A 15,000-nucleotide genomic window follows, 5' to 3' on the forward strand; every position below is an offset into this window, starting at 1 on the left:
CTCTTCTCTGACCTAGAACTGGCACTGTGAATATAGTGTGAACCAAAGCAACAATTTCACCATCACCAGGGACTACAACAATCACATTCTCTTTCTCTCTATAAAGTAAACCACTATAGCCATGTTCTGATAGCCAAAAACTGCGACAACAGTCTCCATGTTCATCAACTTCACACATTTCACTTGCACAGCAATCTGCTATATTCCGCCTTGTACCTTGAAGTAGGTCACAACTTTGAAGACCACCTCCAAGAATACCTTTATCACCTTGATTTCTTACATCAGCATTCATGGCATAGAACAGTTTTGCTTGTGAAAGAGACTTTGCCCATAACTAAAAGTGAAAAGTGAAAATGAGGATTAGAATAAGATGTTACTTAAAAATACTGAACCAAACTTCAAGGGGCAAAATAACTATTCTTATTGTAGACCCCCATAATAATTGGTGTTTAAAGTTCAGTGAAGTATAGTGTTTAATAGTAACTCATACTAACTATATATGTTCTTTATATCTCAGCAAAAACACCAATACAATCTTGAGATAAAAGCACAGAGTCATTTTCAAGACTAGCATGGTTAGGTGAACTTGTATACATTTCAAAATTATCCGTGAATTATTAAGAGCCAGATAGCAAAAGACAATGAAAAACCTTTTGAGGTCGACTTTCTCTTTGTCAATACATGTATCCCTATTATTGTCCCTGGCTTTGAGGACCTCGCGCCTCGTCTCTGTGGCTGCAAAAGTGACTTCTATGTTCTTGTGGTTGTTCGACTGTCGTATATACCGTTTCACTGCCCTTTTTTTTACCCAACAGGCATAGTTGTCTAAACCACTGAATCTTTCAATGTCTTCTCTGAAGTGCTGGAGGTTGTGGAGAGATATGACACAGTGCTGGGGACCGTAAGTCTCCTCCACGAGTACAGTATAATGAAGGGCAACTCTATGAAAAGTGTCTGCATCAGCCTCAGTCCAACCACTGCGAGAGTGATTCTGTATAAACTCTTCAATTCTTGCAACACAAGACCATCCCTCTATCTGTGACTGTGTTAGAAGACCAGCCAAAACAGCTTCAGATGCAGGCCATGCAAAACGAGTATATTCCTTTGCTAAAACGACAATTTTGAGAGAATGCCATTAATTATTATGGACGAAAGTATAGCCATGAATTTCAAAACTAAGGTTAAATCTCATGAAATGTAGGTACCATACAAGTACCTGCTTACAGGCTAAGGTCAACATCTTACGTTGTAGAATGATGAAGTCTGATTGATTCTTGATGTTGCACAAACACAGCATGCACAACAGGAACAGCATGTACATGTGTTTCAGTTTCACAGATTAACCGGTTTGATTTTTTCTTTTTATTTGTTCTGGGTTGTAATATCATTTACATGTACAAACATGAGTCAAAAAAAAATAAACATCTGACTGGTTCGAAAAATTTTAAGGAAAAATTAAATTGAACAACATAAACATGAATGTATACAAGTAAAGTAATCACATGATACCTACCTTTCCAGTATCCAAGGCGAGTTGTGATACCTTTAGGTTGTCTGGATGCTCTGAATTCTGTTAACGACAAAGCAGTGAAAATAACTTACCTTTAAAATGGGAGGAACAATATATGATTTTAACCACGAAGTAATTCAAGTATATTACAATATTCTAGGTGTGACTTATTTGATACATATCTTTAAGGACAAATGAATCATTTTGAACAATGACATTTCAATATTATATTTAATTTACTGGACACTGTTCAGAGGCTTATCCGAAGAATGATAAAAATTAATTGATAAGGATATGAACAACCGCATTCCAGTAGCTGTGTGTGATTATAACATAAATATGAATAAAAAATCTCTTAACATGGGTGTTTCAAAAACAGGCAAAAGCTATTAGCCTAAGGATACATTCGCTGAGTTCGGATTAATACCTGCAGTCCATGGTAATTGCTGTAATCTTCTGTCAACTTCACACCAATCTACAGGATTATCTTCATCAGACAAAAGATAATCAAGGGCTTCTTTTACAACATTGAGTTGCACAGTGTGCATTTCATCAAACACCAAGTCCTTATCATAGCGAAAACCATACAGTGGCCATAGTCGGTGCATAATTGAAAGCCTGGTGTAACCACATTCCTTGGACATGTTCTCTCTGACAGTGACCCTCTCCCCCTGTTCAATTTCATTTGGGATGTCTTTTGACTCTGGAGGAAATCTTGTATGGTACCTATTATTGGTGTAATAATAGTGACGAGAAGCTGGAAAATACTCAACTATAAGAAAACATGGCACGGTGTATAAATTATATATATTGTCTGAATTTGTTTACATTATAAACATAACAAGGGGTACAAGTTAAGAACTTTTGGGGAGCAGGGATGGCACACTCAGTCAATTTTTGTCCAGGCGAACTAGTGCGTACTTCAACAGAACTTTTCCTCTTGGCCCAAAACCAACACTTTGAAATTCCAAACCGAGCCTGAGTAGCAGATTGGAAAAGGCACTTTACAGATAAATGCTAAATGTACATAAGATCCATAAATTGTACTGCCACTTCCTTTGCCTCTAAAAAAAATTAAAACAAAAATGAAAACAAAATTACTTGTTGTATCACTGTGCCTGCAGCCTTTCTTGCCACATTTGACAAATCTTCCCACTTCACAAAGTCCCATGTGGTCACCTGAACAGCAAAGAACAAGATGACGCAAGATGGCTGGGCCTGCGGGCATTTCACAAATAGGTACTGCACAGTTCACTTGAATTCCTAACCCAAAACAAAATGTGTATAGATTAAAAACACTTTCCAAAAAAAAAAAAATGATAGCTTTGGGCATTTGGCTGACATGCTGTAAATTTGGATTTACTTTGGATTTATTTCTCCAGTTCAATAACATTAGAAGAAGACATGAATGAAAATGTATAGCAATCCCCAGTTACTAAATTTGAAACTGAACATTAACCTCAGAGAGTTTTGAAACTTTCACAAGGCAAATAAAATTTACCATTTATAAAGCCCTCCTCAATGTCCCTTATGGAGGGTTCCATGAAAGGATCCACAAGACAATGGACGTTTCTTTGGTAACAAGTAGGATGGACTTGGCAGCGATCCTCCTTTGACATAGTTGCTAATCCAACTTCAAAGGCTCCTAGAAAAAATTTTAAGTGGAGGACTCTCTTATAAAAGTGATGGGTTCACTTGCCATGACTATAATGGTTCAAAAGTGCAGTTCTGGTTTTCAGTGTCAATTTAATTTCCATGCAGCTGTGTTTGTAGATACTCACAAACGTTTCTTTATCAAAGTTATTTACCACATCCTCTTGATGTTGATGAAAATAGCTGCCATCCATCCCAGTGTACTGTAAAGTGAATGTGAAGTAAACAGATATTACAGAAGTAGTCAATCTGTCTTGCGAAAACTATCGCCAAGCTTATCCTGTCACAGTTCACAAATTCAAAACATTTATAAAATCACTTACCATCATATGCTAGATTTCTTGGGTCGCCTTTGACTCTCTTTGGAATAACTTGAAAGATGTTGTGGCAATTAGGACGTTCAACTTGCCTTAAATCACCATGAAGCACTGGACATGTGAACAGTTTCTCAGCAGAAATAACGAATACACAGCCATTTACTGGACACTTGACAGGTAGAGTCCATTCTGCCTCAGGGTCCCAAAAGTATGCAAGTTGAGCAAAACGAGTACCATCCCAAAACTCTTTTTTTGGGTGCCCAACCCCACCCCTCTTGTCTTTCTACAGGCAACCAGTGAGAATTTTCTGTCCAATGTGCTGTCATCTATTGACACATGGAAGGTGAAGAACACCATCTTTTGACTTTATCTATAATGCTGAGATAATAATATGGAATTTTCCCCTGTTTTACCACAGTGAGGACAGAGTTCTTGCTTTGTAGTGAGAAGACCAAACAAATTAGGGTGGCTGTCATCTAAGCAGATCCAGTATAACTTTGGACTCTTGTATCCGAATTTCTCTAGGAGTACTAGTACATCAGCCTAACAGGATGGCCACAGAGATCTCAACTGAACATTGTCTTTGCTTGTGATGTCCTTTCCCCAAACAAGAAGATCCTCAAAGATGCTCTGGGAAAATCCTGCTTTACCCTTTATTTCTATCAGCCTAAGTATGGTGTCGTAAACAAATTGTTCCATAATTTCTCCTTCCTCCAATTCCTCTCTCTCAGAATCGTTGTTTTCAGAAAACCCATCACTGTGCATGCTGGCATTGTCTGATGACATATGCATGTCGCTTTCTAAATCGCTGTCTCCATGGGAAACTGTCATTTCGTTTTCCAAGTCGTCCTCATCACTTCCACAAGGTCTTCCGGCCAAAGCTGTTGATGAACTAGAAGGAAATTCATGATACGAATCTGACGCTTCAAATGCTGCTGAAGGCTCGGAGCTTGATGTGCCTGATTCACAGGAATCAAATACTTCGAATGTAGAGTTTGACGGGATTGCTGCCTCATCTTCCAAATGTTTACATTTAGCTTGTTCTGGCCGTTGGAGATGCCTCCATGCAGTCATAGGGTAAACAGCTTTACAGTTGCACAGTGCACAGTGCACATGGGCAGTGAACATGTGGGTTGCCTTTGCAAGATATCTCATTCGCTTCAGGACTTGCCAAACACCTACATAAACTTCCTTGTTTCGTGGAAGCCGCCATGCATTTTCTCGTCAACAAGATCACAGTAGAAACCACAAGTAGATGTGTGGCCTTTTGTTGGAAACTTGAGCACATATAACAAGCTTATTAAGAGTGATAAAGTACAGTGGCCGAGTAAGTCTCGCATCGAATCTCCGCTCAGCAGTAAACAATGTGGGCGATTTTTGGTGCCCGGAGTCCTCAGCGGTTTCTTCCGCCTTTTCCCGCGCCTGTCGCAGACCTTCATGGACATTTTGGCGGTCTTTCAACGAAGGTGGATTCAGGAACGTTGAAAAAAAAGAAGTGAATGCTTCTTACATGTAGCTTAGCAAATTCTTTGACAGATTATGGCTTTCATTGAAATAAATGATGAAGGAAATACTTGTGAAGCATCAAAAGGTGATGATTTTTGTTTTTAATCTGAGGCATTGATTAGTTTTCGTTTACTGATCGGATCGGAGTGGCTTGGAAGACGTTTATTATACCGCGTAAATGACCGTGTCTAGTTGCTCGACCTTGTAGAACGTTTTCTGGTAAAGTGTAATGTTTTAATGTATGTAGCTCGAATTGTAACCCTTTTTAGACATCTTCAGGGGTTACTTTCCTTCAAATTAAAGCGGCAAGCTCAATGAAACAAAGTAACCATGCATTTCGCGCCATATATTTAACCTTACAAACCCAGGTGCGAAGGAGCTTGCAAGCTTTGTTTTGTTTTAATATAATAAGCTTATGTTCTCGTTTGTTTCTCTAAAATCTACGAACATTTAGATTACCTGGAAAAGTAAGTCTTAAGCTGCCTTTATTTTGAAATTCTGCACCTGTATGTTGACAACAAAGATATTCCTCGAAACTTATGTGCCATATTATTTATCCTAGTTGAAATTGTTCTTAGATTGCCAGTTATGCTGAATATTTGTTTAATTTGGGAACTACTTTCATTTGCGGATAAAACTTGTCATATTATTTGACAGCAAATCGTTTTATCATCAAAGGAAGGTTGCTGTAGAAAATCATACATTTTGCAATGCACTTAAATTTTGTTTAGCTGTCTTAAATTACAGAGATCGTTTCTTCTTCAGGATTTCTATTCTTAACCGGGAAGCTCGCCTAGTTTGGCCTGGAAATGCAAAAATTCATGTAAAAGGAAGTGCCAGTGCCGGGTTGAAAATGGAAGAATTCATTACCCAAATGGAGCCAGCATGCTCAATCCCAGAAATAGGATTTTGCAGAGGTAAGCTTTACAGGTTTATGTCTAATCACAAAGTCAAGATAGTCATTGGCTTTATAATCTCCATCGTGAACGAAAAGCTTATTTTCTGTTACTAAAAGAAATGTGTGTCTTTTGCAGACGCTATTAGGAGTCATGTATTACAGTGGTTCCATGAAAAAAATCGAAAGATTGAGGATGGATATGACTATGAGGTAATGGTTATCATACTACTGCATAGGAAATCCTTCAATAAATTATAGATCTTAACTTGCATTAAATCTGCCATGTCAGCAGTATTTTGTGCTCAGACAGTAAGTAAAAAAAAACACCACTTTTGTACTCCAAGCACATACAAGTTTTCTTTTCTTTGGGGGGGGGGAGTTAATTGTTGGGTCTTTTGGCATATGGATCACTGAATAAGTGACAATACTTTTGTAACTGGTTTCATGGAACTGTCTTGCTCTATCACAGTCTTAATATATATCTTGTACGTTTTAGATCTCTCACAAGCCAGCCAAACGTGCAAAGTTAGGAGTTGAATCACCAAGTGAGGGAGGCAGTTCAGACAGCAATTCAACTATATCAGTTACTCCGTCAAGTAACAGTACACCAACTGACGGTTTGTATTATTGTATTGTGCAACTATCATAATAAAAACAAGCAACATATTCACTACGTATGTAACCAGGGCCAACTGGCTCAAAGCATGATTACACTAATCAACTATTAAAGTCAAAATGAAATTTGCAATAGACTAAGTGATCCAACATTTGCATGATCATGGTAGACCGTTGTTGACCATGTGCATTTTTTCATTTTTGTTTATTAATAGATGACGTGGATGAGGTTGAACTGGAACCAAGTAGCAATATTGAAGACATGTCTGCTAAATCAGCAGAGACCATCATACTTGTATTTTTCGGTATGTTTGTATGTTTCTATCCATTCTTTAACAGTTAAAAAGCACTTATTGCCACTAGGGCAAGCCATAAATGTCAAGTGTAGATCAAAGGGAAAATACCAAATCCTACTACCACTGGCAAAGGTTTTGGTGAAAGATGGCCATGTAAAGATTGATGCTGGGGATTCTGAAATTAATTACAGGAATATAACTAGGAGGGAGGTTAAAAGGATTACTGATGTGGAATTGCTGACTAATCAAAAAACAGAAAGTGACTCTTCTGCTCTAGATGATAGTACTTCTGTCAGATCACAATCATTTCCATAAATTAAAGTTGGACATTTAAGTTTTGTTCTTTTACAGATTAAAGTGATGTTAAAACACTAATTTATAAAGTGTGACAAACAAACAGTATCTTAACAAGGTACGGGACTTAAAGATGTTGCTGTTAACAAACATTTCATGCTGTGAAATAAAAATTGATTTCAGTTATATTTTAGACTTCACTTACCTGTTTTTAAATAGATTTTTACATGCTTGAATACTGGAGAAAGAACTTAAAATATCGCAATGTGGTGTATCCCAGCAATCGAAAGCCCATCAATCCAGTGTTGGAAACACTTCGTGCAACGTTGGAAACCTGTTGTCCAATCTTGGATTGTGCATAAATCCAATGTTGGAAATTTTGATGGTCCGATGTTGATGTGTGCAGGAACCCAATGTTGGAAACATCTTGTCCAACACTGGAAACTTCAGTGGTCCAATGTTGGGCATATGTTGCACGATGTTGGCTTGTGCTGGAAACCAATGTTGCAAACTTTTTCTCCAACATTGGACCTTATTTAACCATTGCTGGAAAATAAGGTAATCCAATGTTGGGAATATGTGTTCCAATGTTGGATTATGTAATCCAAATTTACCAATATTGGAAAATATAACCATTTTCCAATGTTGGAGTACCAATGATATGACAGTAATAAACCAACTAAATTCCAACATTGGAATATGCATTTTTTTCCTGTGTTTGTTTACTGCTGACTGCGAGCGAGAGAACCTCTGGCATCCATCCGAGGTATTTTCTGCAAATGGACAAGTGCCTAGACTTCATTACCTTCAACGTCATTGCACAAAGAAAACTCTTCATCGTCTGCATATTGGCAATTGCTGCAATAACAATGAGGGCTGCATTCTTCTTGGAAAGATTGTACGTTAATAACACCATCATCGTTTGGAGGACATCCTTCAAAGTCTTGCACACCAGCGTTCACGCTGTTAGGCATTATGTCTTCACCAACGATACATGAAACAGAATCTTGATGGTCAGCTACTTCGACGTCATATGTAACATTTGATTCCTCAAAGTCGCCAGTATTGGAGACTTCTTCACCTCGAGAATCAGTGTTAGCGTTGCTGCCGGCTACAACAGAACTTGCATTAGCACAACCTGCGGCATTGTAAACGCCATTCTCGAGACTTCTCACTCTCCATTCTGGGACACCAGGTTCCTTGATATCTGGTGCACTCATCCACGATAAATATGGGCCTCAACATCGCTTTTTACATTTTTTTTCGCTTTCGAATAATTCATTTGTTATCTCAGGAAGCAAAACCAAGAACTACCGTAGGATTCCTTTATGAAGCCATGAAGTCCCATCGCGCCTTACGCCATTCTAACACATGCGTACAAATTGTCATGTTGACCGAAAAGCGCACGCTTTTCAATAGACACCGTGAGTGCACTTCCAGTTTTTAAATTTTAATTTCAGTGAAAAATGATAGGAGGGCGACAAATACGCCCACCAACACAAGCAGATGCAAGTAAGTGACTTTTGTGGCGTTTTATGGGGGATATGTTTGATTTTGTTTTCGTTTTGTGGTCCTTAAACTCCGTAGTGAGCAAGGACGATGGTGACGTCAACGAGAATGACTACGAAAAACATAAATCACATAACTGCAATGAAATTTCATTTATTACAACACATTCTGCTTGTGAAACTCATGACAACTGACCAAGAATTCAACTTGAATGAACGGCATTGATGTTCATTGAGTAAGTTGAAAATGTCTCTAATTACACTCACGTACTCTACAGAACTTCAAATTTAGTCATTTCACGTCGTTGTTTTGGAGAGAACGGCCAAGAGATGTACAAGCCATTGTTTTTGCTCGTTTAGCCTGTTGTTTTTTAGGTGTTCTTGTTTTCGTTGCGTCTTCCTTGCTTAAGTTTCCGTTTATACGGTTTAACGCGCGTTTATATGAGAATTGCTTGACCGAGACGAAGTTGACCCTACTGACGAGCGTAATTATGCATATATTTTAAGACGCATCTTAAAAAAACGACGTATCATCATTGCCCTTTTTTTGACATCTGGGACTTAGACTCAACCCAACAGGAGCCACGATATGATCATTTCACTACTGACGTGGTTGACAAAAGTGTTTCTCTTATCTCCTCTTGTCAGCAAATTATGCACTTAAGAGAAGTCCCCTCGGTACAGAATGTGCAAAGGCCACGAATAAAAAAAAACTCCAACAAGAAACCATAGGCAAGAAATACCCAAGAAAGCAGTTCATGCCTGAAACAGCTTCCGGAATACTCTCAGAAGACTCTGATGCTAAAAGGCTAACAACACCAACATCAGGAACCCATACTGTCATTTTCGATCAGGCTGGTCCTGGGCCAAGTGGTCTACTTTTTTACAAACGTTTCCATTTGGACTGAACTGTTCCATTCGGTTTTGGAGCAAGATCTCCTGAATTGCCGGTAGAATAAAAAGTGCTGAGGGTGTCAATAAAAGTTCCTTTTCTTTCCTATTTTTTGAGCTTATTCCTGTATTTTTACCTATTTCATGTCATGAGATGACTCATCTAATGGCAAATCCACGGAGGGAGTCAGTCATGTAATGACAAATCCAAGAGCTGGCAAAGTTAGCAAGTCAGTGGCAGACCTTTACCAGGTATGTTTCAACAGGCTGTCATATCAGCCACCAGACTAGTTTTAGCTCTTATAACAGACATATTTTATGCAGATTTAGAAGGGCCTTAATCACTCATTGAAAAACTATGTCCAATTTGCCAAGTTGAACAAACATGGAATCATGATACAATGTGCCCTCCCAATTACCACATTAATGGCTGTATGGGAGCTTGTGAATTTGGGCACACAAGGTATGGTTAATTACAAATTGCAATTGACAAATCCAGGTCGAAATGCAAGATTTGAGAAACAAATCAGCATTACACAGGTTTCCGATGTTGTCATAAGTAACACATCAGTCACATTTGTAAGCATCACAAGCCTGAAACGGTGTCGAGGCATGACAGATCCACAATAATGTCAGATCAAGGTGACATGTCAGCCAAACTCCGAGCCTCATGGGGAGGCATGCCTCCACGTGCCTGCGGGTATTGATCATGATGCCTCATGGCAGTTGGAACAATACCTGCAGGATATCAAAAAAACCCACAGGACTGAGCTCGGCCTGTCAGGCAGATTTGGTCTTCTTGTGCATTTTCTCACTTAATTTTTCATTTTTGTATTTATCTGGACTGTATCTGTGCCATACTATGTATTTTATCTGTGCCATACTATGTATACAAATATAGTAAATCTTCTATGATTTTTTCTGAGATAGACGGTAGAACTTGTGCCAGGAACAAGGATTTATGTTTACCAAAATCAGCTAGACAAGGCCATGACACGTGAAACTGCAACAGCTAGGGCAAGGTGCAATCTTAATGGCATTCTACACTCCAGAAGAGCTTTTGAAGGCTGCCAACCCTTCTGGTGCAAATGAGAAAAAAGAGCTTGACCCAGATATTGTAGATGCAGTTATAGGTTTGTATCAGTCTACATTATTTTTCTAGAACCCTCAGCCATCATGCAGACCTTTCTTTCAGGACGTTGATTGGAACCTTACTTCTGCTGTAGTGCTGGAAGTAACAGTCGGTCATCGGACATTGTCCGACCAAATCTTGAAAATGTCCGGCCAATTTCACATTATGATCAGACACGATGACTGAACATCTCAGTCAATAAATTATGTCTGGTTCAATTTGTCAAATGTCTGACCAAAAGGAAGATTTGAAAGGACATATTTCCTGTGAATAAAGAAAGATTATTTCCAGCACTGCTGCTGTATGCAGCTCTTGATACAATCTCATTACATTTTGGTTTAGGGCAGATATTCTACGTAGGTGACTTATTATACAGCACAGAAGCAAGAATGGGTGTCAGAATTATATATCTGTCATTCTGTTGTGCTGACTGTTGGCAAAATAATTCTGGTCCAGGATCTGTGTGGTGACTTCTTTGTTGATTTTATTATCATATAGACATGTATTTTTTAACGCAGGGTTTTCAGTCCAACAGTTTGGTGACACTAAGGAAAACAGGAATGATGTTAAAGCTTCGCTAAGGAGAAAGCTGAGTGCGATGTCTTCCAATGAAAAGAAAAGGCATCAAGACTGTGAACAACTGGAGATGAAACCAGCTAAGAAAGCTAAGAAATGGAGTAATCTTAATGGGCTGTTCCAAAAAATAGCAGTACCTCCTATTAAGGAACTCTAAATGTTCAAGACTGTTCCATCACTGTGAAAATTCAAGGCTTGCCCACCAGCTTACAGAAATTTCTAGCAACCCCTGAGCAACTTCCCAGTTCTCTCATGGACCCTTCGGAAATTCCAAATATGAAGATGCCTCGGAATTTTTGGGGTGTAAAGAATGATCTCTTGGGGAAATTCCGGGGTAAAAAATACCCCTGTGTAAATTTTAAATTCCTTGATATGGGGTGAGGGATATTAAATGGAACAGCCTTGTCTTAAGTTTAAGTTTAATAATACTTTGTCATGCTAATGCAAGTAAAAAAAAATTAAGTTCATTGATATCACATTTCTACATGTTGTTTCAAAAAACTGGTGTTGGCTATAACAGCCCAAACACATTTTCCCGTTGATCAGAAAAGATAAACTTTAAAGTTCACAAAAATTATGTTTCCCCTTTGTCCCATAAAAATTGAGATTTTTGTATTTCAGAGTCATATATTTTGTTTCAAAGAATTTTTTTAAACTTGATGGAAAATGGTAATTTCAGAACTTACAAAATTCTTTTTATTCTGTAGAAGTTTAAGACACTGAGATTTTACATGGTTATTACATTTGTGGTGGAGGAATTTAAGAAATATTGAGTGATTATAGAAGTCTTGATAGTGTATTTTTGAGGGAGTGGGGTAGTGGAGTCTGGGGAAAGAAGACACTAGGGAGAACATTACGCAAGGTTCTTCACTAGCACAACAAATATTCATGTTAATTAAAAATAAAGTCAACGTCATGCATAACTGGAGACGTCATGAATTGTAATATGCCCTAAAGATTAAGATTGTTTTAAATCTAAAAATTGTATGCTGATATCTGTTTTCATGAACATCATCATCTCACTGGCAGTGGCCATCATAATAATAATAATTTTATTGCTTATAGCGCGCAAATTAACATTCGAATATGATCAAATGCGCGTTACATCAAGATACCTGAAAACTATAAACACAATGCTATAAGAAAACTATATACATCATATAAAAGCTAAAATACCTCATAAAAACTAATTACACCGTCTTAAAATAAGATAATGAGCAATTAAGTTAGGTAAAATTAACAAAAAGCCGTGCGAAACAAAAAAGTCTTAACCTTAGTTTTAAAAGTGTTAAAACATGTCTCGTGTCTCATTTCACGAGAGAGTGAATTGAAAAGCCTGGGGGCTGCCACGGCAAACGCCCTGTCACCTAGCGTTTTCTTGGTTTTACCATTGTATGGTTCCAGTAGTATCTCATTGTTTCGACGAAGCAAATATTTGCTAGGGCGTAAAATCATGAAAGAGATGAGATGTCACAGTACCCAAAATTTACCTGCTTGTTAAAGGTACTTTTCAGGGGGTGATGTCACATATTATTGCTCAATTTTTATATTTCAGTAAACCAAAACCTTGATGTACCCAAAATGTAGCTGATGTTTCAGGTACTTTTCAGGTTTACCCAAAATGTACCTGGTTTTGTTCCAATTCTACCCTATTTTGGGTACCACCTAGAATGTACCTGTGAGGTACATTTCAGGTATACCTGAAATGAACCTAATTTTGCTATGGGTACTTACCATCTGTCGCAAATAACCATAGCTTCTAGCAGCTTGCCTCCACTTTTAACCGTAACCATGTCTCTCGTATTGGGTGCAGTCTCCAAAAACAGCTTTCCCGAGTCTTTCGGTCGCAGTTTTTTAGTTTCAATCACGCATGTACTTTTGTCAACAGCAAAATACACAAGACACAGTTTTGAAACTTTGGTAAGGTTGCGTAAAGCCATCATGAACGTCTAGTAACAATCTAGCACAAGGTTGTAACCACAGTGAAACTCTTTTGCTCGTCTCAGGCTTTTATGCTTGGGCAGTAAATGACTTAGATTCAGTCTTTTGTGTTCTTTTAGCCGCCCCTAACAATAGGTGCAATAACTATGAGGTGCTACTTTAATAAACAATACCTTCTGAAGAAGGCAAAATTATCAAGTCTTTTGGCGGCGGAAGCAAAGTTGCCGTGGCTATGTCCATGCTAGTACTTATCCAGTTTCATAAATAAGTACCTGTTTATGAGCGTCCACATGTGGACGGAAGCGGAAAACGCTAAGTTTGCTACCATTTTATAAACTCGCATTGACTTGCCGCAAGATTTTTTATTTTTATCTTATCGAAAGTAGAAGTCAGGGGTTTCAATTACTTCTGAAATAGCCGTCCATGATAGCCCATTGAAGGCGGCAGTTTGACAAGTTTATAATAGCATTTTTAGTGAAAATCAAGGCAAACTAGCCGGCGGTGTGAGGCAAAGCAGGCGGCGGTATACCGCTGGTAAACGGCTTCTATTGAAACCCCTGACTGAAGTACCGAACTTAACCAACAGTCAAGAATCAAGAGCTCAAAAGGAATTACCTTATTTTCATATATCATTCTTTAATTACAATTGGTTAAGGATGGTGCCTACTAATTAAAGATATTTTTGCCCTGGTGTGTAATTATGCGGGAAATGTAGACTACGAACAGTCCCTTTGTTTTCTTATAGACCGTCGAGAGCAGAGCGAAAAAAACAGGCCGCACGAAAGCTGGTGTCTGGGCGGAAGGCGAAAAAAAAGGGACTACAGACAAAGCCTCAGCGCCTCAGCGTTTGACCTTTCACGGCCGAGTGATTTTATGGTGTTCATTTCAAATCTAATTAACTGCAATCCAATTATTTCCCTTATCTTGACGGCCTGTCAATTTTGGTCTGTCATCGCTTTCCCGGGAGTTACGCGCGTAGATCATGTTCTGGTGGGTAGCATGTTTTCGTCTCACATCATGTGCTTCATGCTCGGGGAATGTCCTCGTCAAGCAAAACACCAAAGAAGTCTGTGAAAGGGAGACCGGCAAAGGAATCATCTGTTGACGATTTTTGTCGCGTCTGTAAATGTAACTTTAGGAATTATTACGAAGGCTTCAATCGCAGAGTTTGTACCGAGAATTTGTTTGAAATTCCCAAATGCGCTGGAGTCGCAAAATGTCGACGCGCTGAATTTGTCAGGGAACTCGGATTTACGTGCAGGAAAAGTTTGGATTCCTCAAGCCGTGTGTGTGCCAAATGTGCCACAAAGACTCGAAACGCAACTGATTTGATGAGGTTTTTGGGATCTGCATTTAATGTTGCTGTGGAAAACCCCTCGAGTTCTATTGAATATTCGCCAATCGAAGTTGAGCGATTCAAGCGAATGTCGATTTCACCTCATTCGTCTAATCTGGCGAAAGTGAACAAGATCAGTTCACCAGCTGCAGTTACTGAAAAGATGACTGTGCAGACTGCCAAGAAGTCAAATGCTCGACGTTCCATCACGTATGCTGATGGAGTTTCTTCGCAAGAAGCTTGAAATGAAATCTGTAACCTCGTGTCGGTGGAGGATCGAGAAGGTGAAAAAGCCAAAATGAAAGTGATCATCCCAACAGGGGACGAAACATTTACGTTTCGCTCCCCGCCCGATGTTATGACTGCTAACATGATAAGAAACATTTGCGATAGAAACTGGAAGCCAGTTGTAAACGCAATGTTTGGTTATGAAAAGCTAAGGGAAGAACTGTTATCTTCCCTGTCCAGAAATATGGCTCGTGAGATGACAGAGTACATCCGGAGCGACAGCATGCTCAAATACAGCT

The sequence above is a fragment of the Montipora capricornis genome, chromosome 8 (genome assembly GCF_036669925.1).
Source record: "Montipora capricornis isolate CH-2021 chromosome 8, ASM3666992v2, whole genome shotgun sequence".
Taxonomy (NCBI): Eukaryota; Metazoa; Cnidaria; class Anthozoa; order Scleractinia; family Acroporidae; genus Montipora; species Montipora capricornis.